General features: G+C 54.0%; 1 non-coding gene across 1 annotated transcript; it reads right to left on the bottom strand.

Annotated features, from left to right (window-relative positions):
* Positions 1 to 1,176: 1,176 nt before the first annotated feature.
* Positions 1,177 to 1,248, bottom strand: trnak-cuu. The gene has a single exon. It is a non-coding gene; the product is annotated as a tRNA-Lys (tRNA).
* Positions 1,249 to 9,283: the final 8,035 nt, after the last annotated feature.

Genomic DNA, 9,283 nt, shown 5'->3' with positions numbered 1-9,283 from the left:
CATTGGGGAAGTTAAATAATTTGCTATTGTACTCTTATGTACGCAGGTAAATTTTTCAATTACCACATTTGCATACTTGGCAGGTAAACTGGGCAAACTGCTGACCTTGATACTATCCCGGATTTTATCAAAATTTATTGTTCCTGTTGCATTTAATGCAGCTGATCATGGCTACTGGGTAAGGTATTCAGCCTAATCTCAATTTCCAGATTGTGAGGGCAGCATGGCGGCGCAGTGGGTTCGTCTTCCTGTACCACGGTGCTGAGGTCCCAGGTTCGATCCTGGCTCTGGGTCACTGTACGTGAGTTTGCGTGGGTTTTACCCCCACCACCCAAAGATAGGTGGATTGGCAATGCTAGATTGCCCCTTAATTGGAAAAAAATTATTGGATACTCTTTTAAAAAAAAAATTTTTAATTCCAGATTGTGCTCTGTACATTAAGTTACATCAATTCATATGGCTATCTAAATAGTTTTTAAATGTTATGAGGGTTTCTGCCATCATTTTGGGCAGCACGTCACAGATTCTCACCACCCTCTGAACCTCCTAGTCCTTTCCTAAATCTCTGCCCTCTTTTATATGTATCCCTCAACCAAAGGGAATAGGATCCTCCTATCCAATCTATTTCGATCCCTCCAAATTAAAAAAATATATAAATTTATATTTTTTCCAATCAAGGGGCAATTTAATTTGGCCAAGCCACCTCCCCTGCACATATTTGGGTTGTGGGGGTGAAGCCCACACAGACAATGTGAGAATGTGCAAACTCCTTACAGACTGTGACCCAGGGCCAGGATTGAACCCGGGTCCCCCCGCACGCAGGCACACAACCACTGTGCCACCATGAAACTCCAGAATTTTATACATTTAGAATAATCTTTACTATTGTCACAAGTAGGCTTACATTAACACTGCAATGAAGTTATTGTGAAAATCCCCATAACCACGCTCGGTACACAGAGGGAGAATTCAGAATGTCCAATTCACCTAACAAGCATGTCTTTCGGGACTTGTGGGAGGAAACCCATACAGACACTGGGAGAACGTGAAGACTGTGCAGACAGTGTCCCAAGTGGAAATTGGACCCTGGTGCTGTGAAGCAACAGTGCTAACCACTGGTACCATGCCACCCATAAAACAGTTCGGCTCAATTTTCTCACATTAAAGAAGCTGAAGCGCCCAATGTGGATCTTGAACCACGACCCTGGGATTAAGAGTCCCATGCTCTACCGACTGAGCTAGCCAGGCTGGTTTTCATAATTTCATTTTGGTTTCCCCTCAGTCTTTTCTGTTCCAAAGATAACAGCCCCAGTTTATCCAAACTTTCTTCTGAGCAAACATTGTCAATTTCTGGTCAATGTTCTTAAATACCCTCTGTGCTCTCTCTGTGCAATCTTCATGTGCACAGGAATCTAGCTCTGGCCTAACTAGCCCTGTCCTGCCATTTATCATGTAATCCTTTGCCTTGTTTTCCCTCCAACTTCCTTCCTCACTATCACTGGTGTTTAATAATTTTTGTGTCACAGGTAAACTTCTTCCTCATGTTCCTCCATTTACTTTCAAATCAATGATGTAAACCAGGAGTGAAGGGCCCAGTACCGATTCCTTGGAAACTGGAACTGGAAACAGCCCTTTTATTTTCTCTATTCTTTATGGGATGTGAGTTTTACGGGCAAACCAGCTTGGTTGCCCATTCCTAATTGCCCTTAAACTGAGTGGCTTGCTAGGCAATTCAGAATTAACCACATTTTCAGTGAGTTGGCCAGATCAGGTAACGCCGGTGCAGACTCGATGGGCCGAATGGTTTCCTTCTGCACTGTAGATTCTTTTTTTTTTTTAAATAATTTTTATTGAAAGAGTTTTTCCATACAAACATTTACCCCTACTAATTTTTAAATTATTTACAACACAATCCCTCTAGGCAAATGTCCCGCCCTCTCGCGCGCACCAGTCCTCCCCCCCCCCCCCCCCCCCCCCAGACAACCTTAACAAACAAGGCAGCCTACAGTTTCAGACATGAGCAGCGAGCAGACTTGCCCGCGTTACAGTCGTGCATGTCCCCCCACGACCCTTGCTGCCCCCCCCCTCCCCTCCCCCCCCCTCCCCTCCCCCCCCCTCCCCTCCCCTCCCCCCCCCCCCTCCCTCCCCCCCCCCCCCCGGGTTGCTGCTGCCACGACCCCGAACGTCTATCTCTGATCTAAAAAGTCAAGGAAAGGTTGCCACCGCCTGGCGAATCCCTGTACCGACCCTCTCAGGGCAAATTTGATCCTTTCTAGCTGAATATAGCTAGCCATATCGTTAATCCAAGTTTCAACGCTTGGAGGCCTCGCGTCCTTCCATTGAATTAATATCCTTCGTCGAGCCACTAGGGACGCAAAGGCCAGTATTCCGGCCTCCCTAGCCTCCTGTACCCCCGGTTCTACCCCGACCCCAAAGATCGCAAGCCCCCATCCTGGTTTGACCCTGGACCCCACCACCTTCGACACCGTCCTTGCCACCCCCTTCCAGAACCCTTCCAGCACCGGACATGCCCAGAACATATGCACATGGTTCGCTGGGCTTCCCAGACATCTGACACACCTGTCCTCACCCCCAAAGAACCGGCTCATCCTTGTCCCCGTCATGTGAGCTCTATGCAGCACCTTAAATTGAATGAGGCTCAGTCTCGCACACGAGGAGGAAGAGTTGACCTTCTCCAGTGCATCCGCCCACATCCCGTCTTCTATCTGCTCTCCCAGCTCCCCTTCCCACTTGGCTTTCAGCTCCTCCCCTGATGCTGCTTCCGCCTCCTGCATTATCTTGTAGATGTCTGATATCTTCCCCCCTCCGACCCAGACCCCCGAGAGCACCCTATCACTCGCCCCCTTACTGGGGAGCAGGGGAAACCCCTCCACCTGCCGCCTAGCAAATGCCTTCACTTGTAAATATCTGAACATGTTTCCCGGGGGGAGCTCAAACTTCTCCTCCAGCCCTCCCAGGCTCGCAAACCTCCCCTCTATAAACAGGTCCTTCAGCTGCCGTATGCCCACCCTGTACCAGCTCTGAAATCCCCCGTCGATGTTCCCCGGGATGAATCTATGGTTCCCTCTTATTGGCGCCGCCAACAGACCTCCCATTTCCCCCCTATGTCGCCTCCACTGCCCCCATATCTTGAGGGTGGCCGCCACCACCGGGCTCGTGGTGTACCTCGTGGGGGGGAGCGGCCATGGTGCCGTTACTAGGGCCCCCAGGCTTGTGTTGCCACAGGACGCCCTCTCCATTCGTTTCCAAGCTGCCCCCTCCCCTTCCATCATCCACTTGCGCACCATTGACACATTTGCCGCCCAGTAGTACCCCGAGAGACTGGGCAGTGCCAGCCCTCCACTGTCCCTACTCCGCTCCAAAAAGACCCTCCTCACCCTTGGGGTGCCATGCGCCCACACGTAGCTCATGATGCTACTCGTCACCTTTTTGAAGAAGGCCCTAGGGAGGAAGATGGGCAAGCACTGAAATAAAAACAAGAACCTTGGGAGGACCGTCATTTTGATTGACTGCACCCTCCCCGCCAGCGACAACGGTACCATGTCCCACCTCTTAAATTCCTCCTCCATCTGTTCCACCAGCCTGGAAAAGTTCAACTTGTGGAGGGTCCCCCAGTTCCTTGCCACCTGCACCCCTAAGTACCTAAAGCTCTTTCCTGCTCGCTTGAAGGGGAGTCTCCCAATACCCTCTCCCTGGTCCCCCGGGTGTATCACAAAAACCTCGCTTTTGCCCAAATTTAGTTTGTACCCCGAAAAGTCCCCAAACTCTGCTAATAGTTCCATTATCTCCGGCATTCCCCCTTCTGGGTCTGCCACGTACAGCAGTAGATCATCCGCATACAGCGATACTCGATGTTCCTCCCCTCCCCTAGTCAGTCCTCTCCACCCCCCTGAACCCCTCAGTGCCATCGCCAACGGTTCAATCGCCAGTGCGAAAAGTAGGGGGGATAGGGGACATCCCTGCCTGGTCCCTCGGTGGAGCCCGAAATACTCCGACCTCCTCCCGTTTGTCACTACACTCGCCATCGGGGCCGAGTAGAGCAACTTCACCCACTTGATAAACCCTTCCCCAAACCCAAACCGTTCCAACGTCTCCCACAGGTACTCCCACTCCACCCTATCGAATGCCTTCTCCGCGTCCAGCGCTACCACTATCTCAGCCTCCCCCTCCACTGCCGGCATCATAATTACATTCAGCAGTCTCCGCACGTTCGTGTTGAGCTGCCGCCCCTTCACGAACCCCGTCTGGTCCTCATGGATTACCCCTGGCACACAATCCTCTATTCTAGCTGCCAGGATCTTTGCCAGCAACTTGGCATCCACGTTCAGAAGCGAGATAGGCCTGTAGGACCCGCACTGCACGGGGTCTTTATCCCGCTTCAATATCAGGGAGATCAGAGCCTGCGACATTGTCGGGGGCAGAACCCCCCCCCTCTCGCGCCTCATTAAAGGCTCGTACCAGTACCGGTCCCACCAAGTCCACATTTTTCTTATAGAATTCCACCGGGAACCCATCTGGCCCCGGCGCCTTCCCCGCTTGCATCTGACCTATTCCCTTGACTAGCTCCTCTAGCCCTATTGGCGCCCCCAGCCCTTCTACCAGCCCCTCCTGGACCCTTGGGAACCTCAATTTGTTTAGGAAGTCCTCCATTCCCCCTCTCCTCGTCGGCGGCTCAGACCGATACAACTCCTTGTAAAAATCCCTGAAGACCCCGTTCACTTCTTGCCCCTTCTGCACTACCTTCCCGCCCCTCTCCTTCACTCCCCCAATCTCCCTAGCCGCATCTCGTTTGCGAAGCTGGTGTGCCAGCATCCTGCTCGCCTTTTCCCCATACTCATAGACCGCGCCCTGTGCCCTTCTCCACTGCGTCTCTGCCTTCCTGGTGGTCAGCAGGTCGAACTTGACCTGCAGGCTGCGCCGTTCTCCCAGCAGCCCCTCCTCTGGTGCCTCCGCATATCTCCTATCCACTTCCAATAGCTCCCCCACCAGCCTCTCCCTCTCCTGCCTCTCCTTTCTTTCTCTGTGCGCCCTTATGGAGATCAGCTCTCCCCTGATCACTGCCTTCAGGGCCTCCCAGACCATCCCCACCTGCACCTCACCCGTGTCATTCAAGTCCAGATAGCTCTCAATGCTCTTCCGGACCCTTTTACACACCTCGTCGTCCGCTAACAGCCCCACATCCAGCCGCCACAGCGGGCGCTGGTCCCGCGCCTCCCCCATTTCCACATCCACCCAATGTGGTGCATGATCAGAGATCGCAATGGCCGAGTACTCAGCTTCCCGTACCCTCGGGATCAGCCCCCTGCTCAACACGAAGAAATCGATTCTGGAATACACTCTATGGACGTGGGAGAAAAAGGAATACTCCCTCGCCCTCGGCCTACCAAACCTCCATGGGTCTACTCCTCCCATCTGCTCCATGTACCCCCTCAGCACTTCTGCCGCTGCCGGCCTCCTATTGGTCCTTGAGCTCGATCTGTCTAGCCCGGGGTCCAGCACTGTGTTAAAGTCCCCCCCCATGATCAAGCCCCCTGCCTCCAGTCCCGGAATGAGGCCCAATAGGCGCCTCATAAAACCCGCGTCATCCCAGTTCGGGGCATATACGTTGACCATCACCACTTTCTCCCCCTGCAGCTTACCCTTCACCATCACATACCTACCCTCCTTATCCGCCACCACCTCCTCCGCCACGAACGACACCCTCTTTCCCACCAGAATCGCCACCCCCCGGTTCTTTGCGTCCAATCCAGAGTGGAACACCTGTCCCACCCACCCCCTTCTCAGGCGAACCTGGTCCACTACCTTCAAATGGGTCTCCTGTAACATTGCTACATCAGCCTTCAGTCCCTTCAGGTGTGAGAATACCCTTGATCTCTTGACCGGCGCATTCAGCCCCCTCACGTTCCAAGTGATCAGCCGGGTCGCGGGACGACCCGCCCCCTTCCCCTGCCGATTAGCCATGTCCTGTTCCCTGCTCGCCCCGGGTCGACCCTCCCCTTCTGACCCGCTCCCCATGGCGATGTCTCCCTCCCCCCACCTCTCCAGTCCTCCACTTCCCGTTTCTGGTCTTTTCAGCAGCAACCCGGTGTCCCGCCCTGCCACACCCCACCCCGCCATCTTCAGTTCCACCCCCGTCCCCGTCCATGCCTGTAAAGAACCCCCCCTAGGAGCCCATATCCCCGATCTGCTCTCCCCCCCCCGTCCCGCCTCCCCAACTTAACATTATAAATAACAGATAGATAACAAATAACAATGTACTTAACAGTCGCCCTCTACCAAACAGCATAAATAACCATAAATAACCATGACTAACCACAATAACAATAACTAAGGGAAGTTGGCAAAGGGGGGAAAAAACATCAGAAGAAAAACCCACAGCAAGAGTTCAAAATCCAAACAAAGAATTCAGCTGAAAGTACCCGAGCGGCTACGGCCGCCAAGTATCCCCTGGGTCTAATTCGAGTCCAGTTTCTCTTCCTGTACAAAGGCCCACGCCTCCTCTGGGGACTCAAAATAGTGGTGTTGGTTCCTGTAGGTGACCCACAAGCGCGCTGGCTGCAGCATTCCGAACCTGATCCGTTTTGCATGTAGCACCGCCTTCGTCCGGTTGTACCGGGCCCGCCGCTTTGCCACCTCCGCACTCCAGTCCTGGGAGACCCTCACCATCGAATTCTCCCACTTGCTGCTCCTTTCCCTCTTGGCCCACTCCAGCACTCTCTCACGGTCGCTGAGTCGCTGGAACCGCACCAGCACCGCCCTCGGGGGCTCATTTGCTCTTGGCCTCCTAGCCATGACCCTGTAGGCCTCTTCCAGCTCCAGGGGCGAAGGGACGGCCCCTGCCCCCATCAGGGAGCTCAGCATTTCTGCTACGTATCCCGGGAGGTCTGACCCCTCCAGGCCTTCTGCCAGGCCCAAGATCCTCAGGTTCTTCCGCCTCATTCGGGTATCCAGCTCCTCAAAACGGCTCTGCCATTTCAGGTGGAGTGCCTCGTGCACCTCTACCTTTCCCACGAGGACCGTGGCCTCCTCCTCCCTCGCAGTCATCTCCTGCTGCAGCTCCCGAATCGACGCCTCTTGGGTCGCCTGGGCTCCCATCAGCCTGGTGGTCGTCGCATTCATTGACTCCAAGAGCTCCATTTTCAGCTCCGTAAAGAAGCGCAGGAGAGCGGCCTGCTGCTCCTCCGCCCATTTCCTCCATTCCTCGGGTGCGCCACCGGCCGCCATTTTGGTCTTCTTCCCCCGCTTTTTTTTGGGAGCTGCTGTTGCTTTCTTTACCACCCCACTCCGGGTACCGACCATAAAGTTGGTCTGGTTCTCTTCAGGGAGCCTTCCCCCACCGGGATTTGTCCTTACAGCGCCGTTGGGGCCCTCCAATCGGCCCGAAAACACCTTTGTAGCAGGAGCAGCCAAACGTGCGACTTAGCTGGTCATAGCCGCAACCGGAAGTCGAATAAAAGGAACCCTGATTACAACTGAATGCCTCGAGCTTCCAGCCCTGGGAAAATGATCCCTTATTCAACATCGCGGAGGAATGGTGGAAGGCTTTCCCAAGCTGGTAGCACGTGTAATATTGTCCTGTGGAATTGAACTCGGGCCGTCTCTGCTGGATCTCCGGGAAACAGCTCCAGGCACGCAGCCTGCACTGTCCACCATCTTACCTTCAACCCCCGGTGGGGGCAGTAAGAACTCTGACCCTCATCGAACTGCAAAACAAGGAAGGGGGTGGACATGTGAGCACAGGAAGCGGCTGCATTTTCTCAAGCTCTGGCACTTCTCATCTTTTAATCTCTGGGAGGACATTACATAATTACTTGCTTTTGGAGCACGTGCTTTTGGAGCACGTGCCTCGTACTATGTCCCTGGAAGATCCTGGCTGGACTTTAGCGATGAGGATCCGAATTGAGGACTCAGTGGTTGGGGTGGGCCCAGCCTGCAGTGGTGGTTTTGCTGGTGAGCAGGCCTACACCCCGGCTGTGCTGTTGACATTGTGATGGTGGCTGCCATTAGGGAGGATGTTGTGGCCGATACTCTCTGCTCCGTGGTGCAGCTTGTTGGTGCTCACTTTGATGAACTGCGAAACATCCTTGAGAGAACAGTGGAATCGGAGATGAGAATCCGTTTGCTCGTTGGGGCAAACTACCCGGTGAGGGTTCATATGAATACGAAATCCTGTTGCACGGGGTGTTGATTATTCTGACTGACTCAGAGTTGGGGCCGGACAGAGTATGCCGGCACACCAGATCCCTTGAGGGGAGTGGGGAATGTGTTCCTGGCTGAATTTGAGAATTGGCTGCCTTCACAATCTCGACATGAAGTCTGGGCGTTTTCAGTTCGATGGTAAAGTAAACTTGCCTTTATTAGGCGAGGCATAGAATTTCAGAGCAGGGAGGTTATACATAGAACAGTACAGCACAGAACAGGCCCTTCGGCCCTCGATGTTGTGCCGAGCCATGATCACCCTACTCAAACCCACGTATCCACCCTATAACCCCAACAACCCCCCCCCCCCCCCCCCCCCCCCCCTACTTTTTTTAGGACACTATGGGCAATTTAGCATGGCCAATCCACCTAACCCGCACATCTTTGGACTGTGGGAGGAAACCGGAGCACCCGGAGGAAACCCACGCACACACGGGGAGGACGTGCAGACTCCACACAGACAGCGACCCGGCCGGGAATCGAACCTGGGCCCCTGGAGCTGTGAAGCATTTATGCTAACCACCATGCTACCGTGTTGCCCATGTTATCGTGTTATGATGGAACTGAATAAAATGTTGGTTCGGCACAGTTGGAGAGCGAAGGCCGTCGTGAAATCGGCCGACTTTCACTACGGCCTAGGAGCCCGCTCTCCGCACCTAATCCACCCCCACCCAGGGGCTAGGAGCGGAGCTCCGTTCTTCTCGGCGGCGCGGCCTTGACGTCATGACGTTGACGCCATGACAATGCCGCATACCTGGTGGTTGGCTTTTCCACGTGTAATGGTGGTATCCATGTCGATGATCTGGCATATCTTGCCGAGATTGCCATGGCAGGGTTTTGTGGTGTCGTGGTCGTTGTTCTGAAGGCTGGGTAATTTGCTGCAAACAATGGTTTGCCCTGCCAGGGCAATCTCTGCAAGACATGCCAGATCATCGGCATGGACACCACTATCCATCAGGTGGAAACACCATGCACCAGGTACGCGGCACATACTCCTGCGACTCGACCAATGTAGTCTACCTCTTACGCTGCAGGAAAGGATGTCCTGAAGCGTGGTACATTG

This window comes from Scyliorhinus canicula, unplaced genomic scaffold (assembly GCF_902713615.1).
Source record: "Scyliorhinus canicula unplaced genomic scaffold, sScyCan1.1, whole genome shotgun sequence".
Classification (NCBI taxonomy): Eukaryota; Metazoa; Chordata; class Chondrichthyes; order Carcharhiniformes; family Scyliorhinidae; genus Scyliorhinus; species Scyliorhinus canicula.
This window is presented reverse-complemented; position numbering and strand designations above follow the sequence as displayed.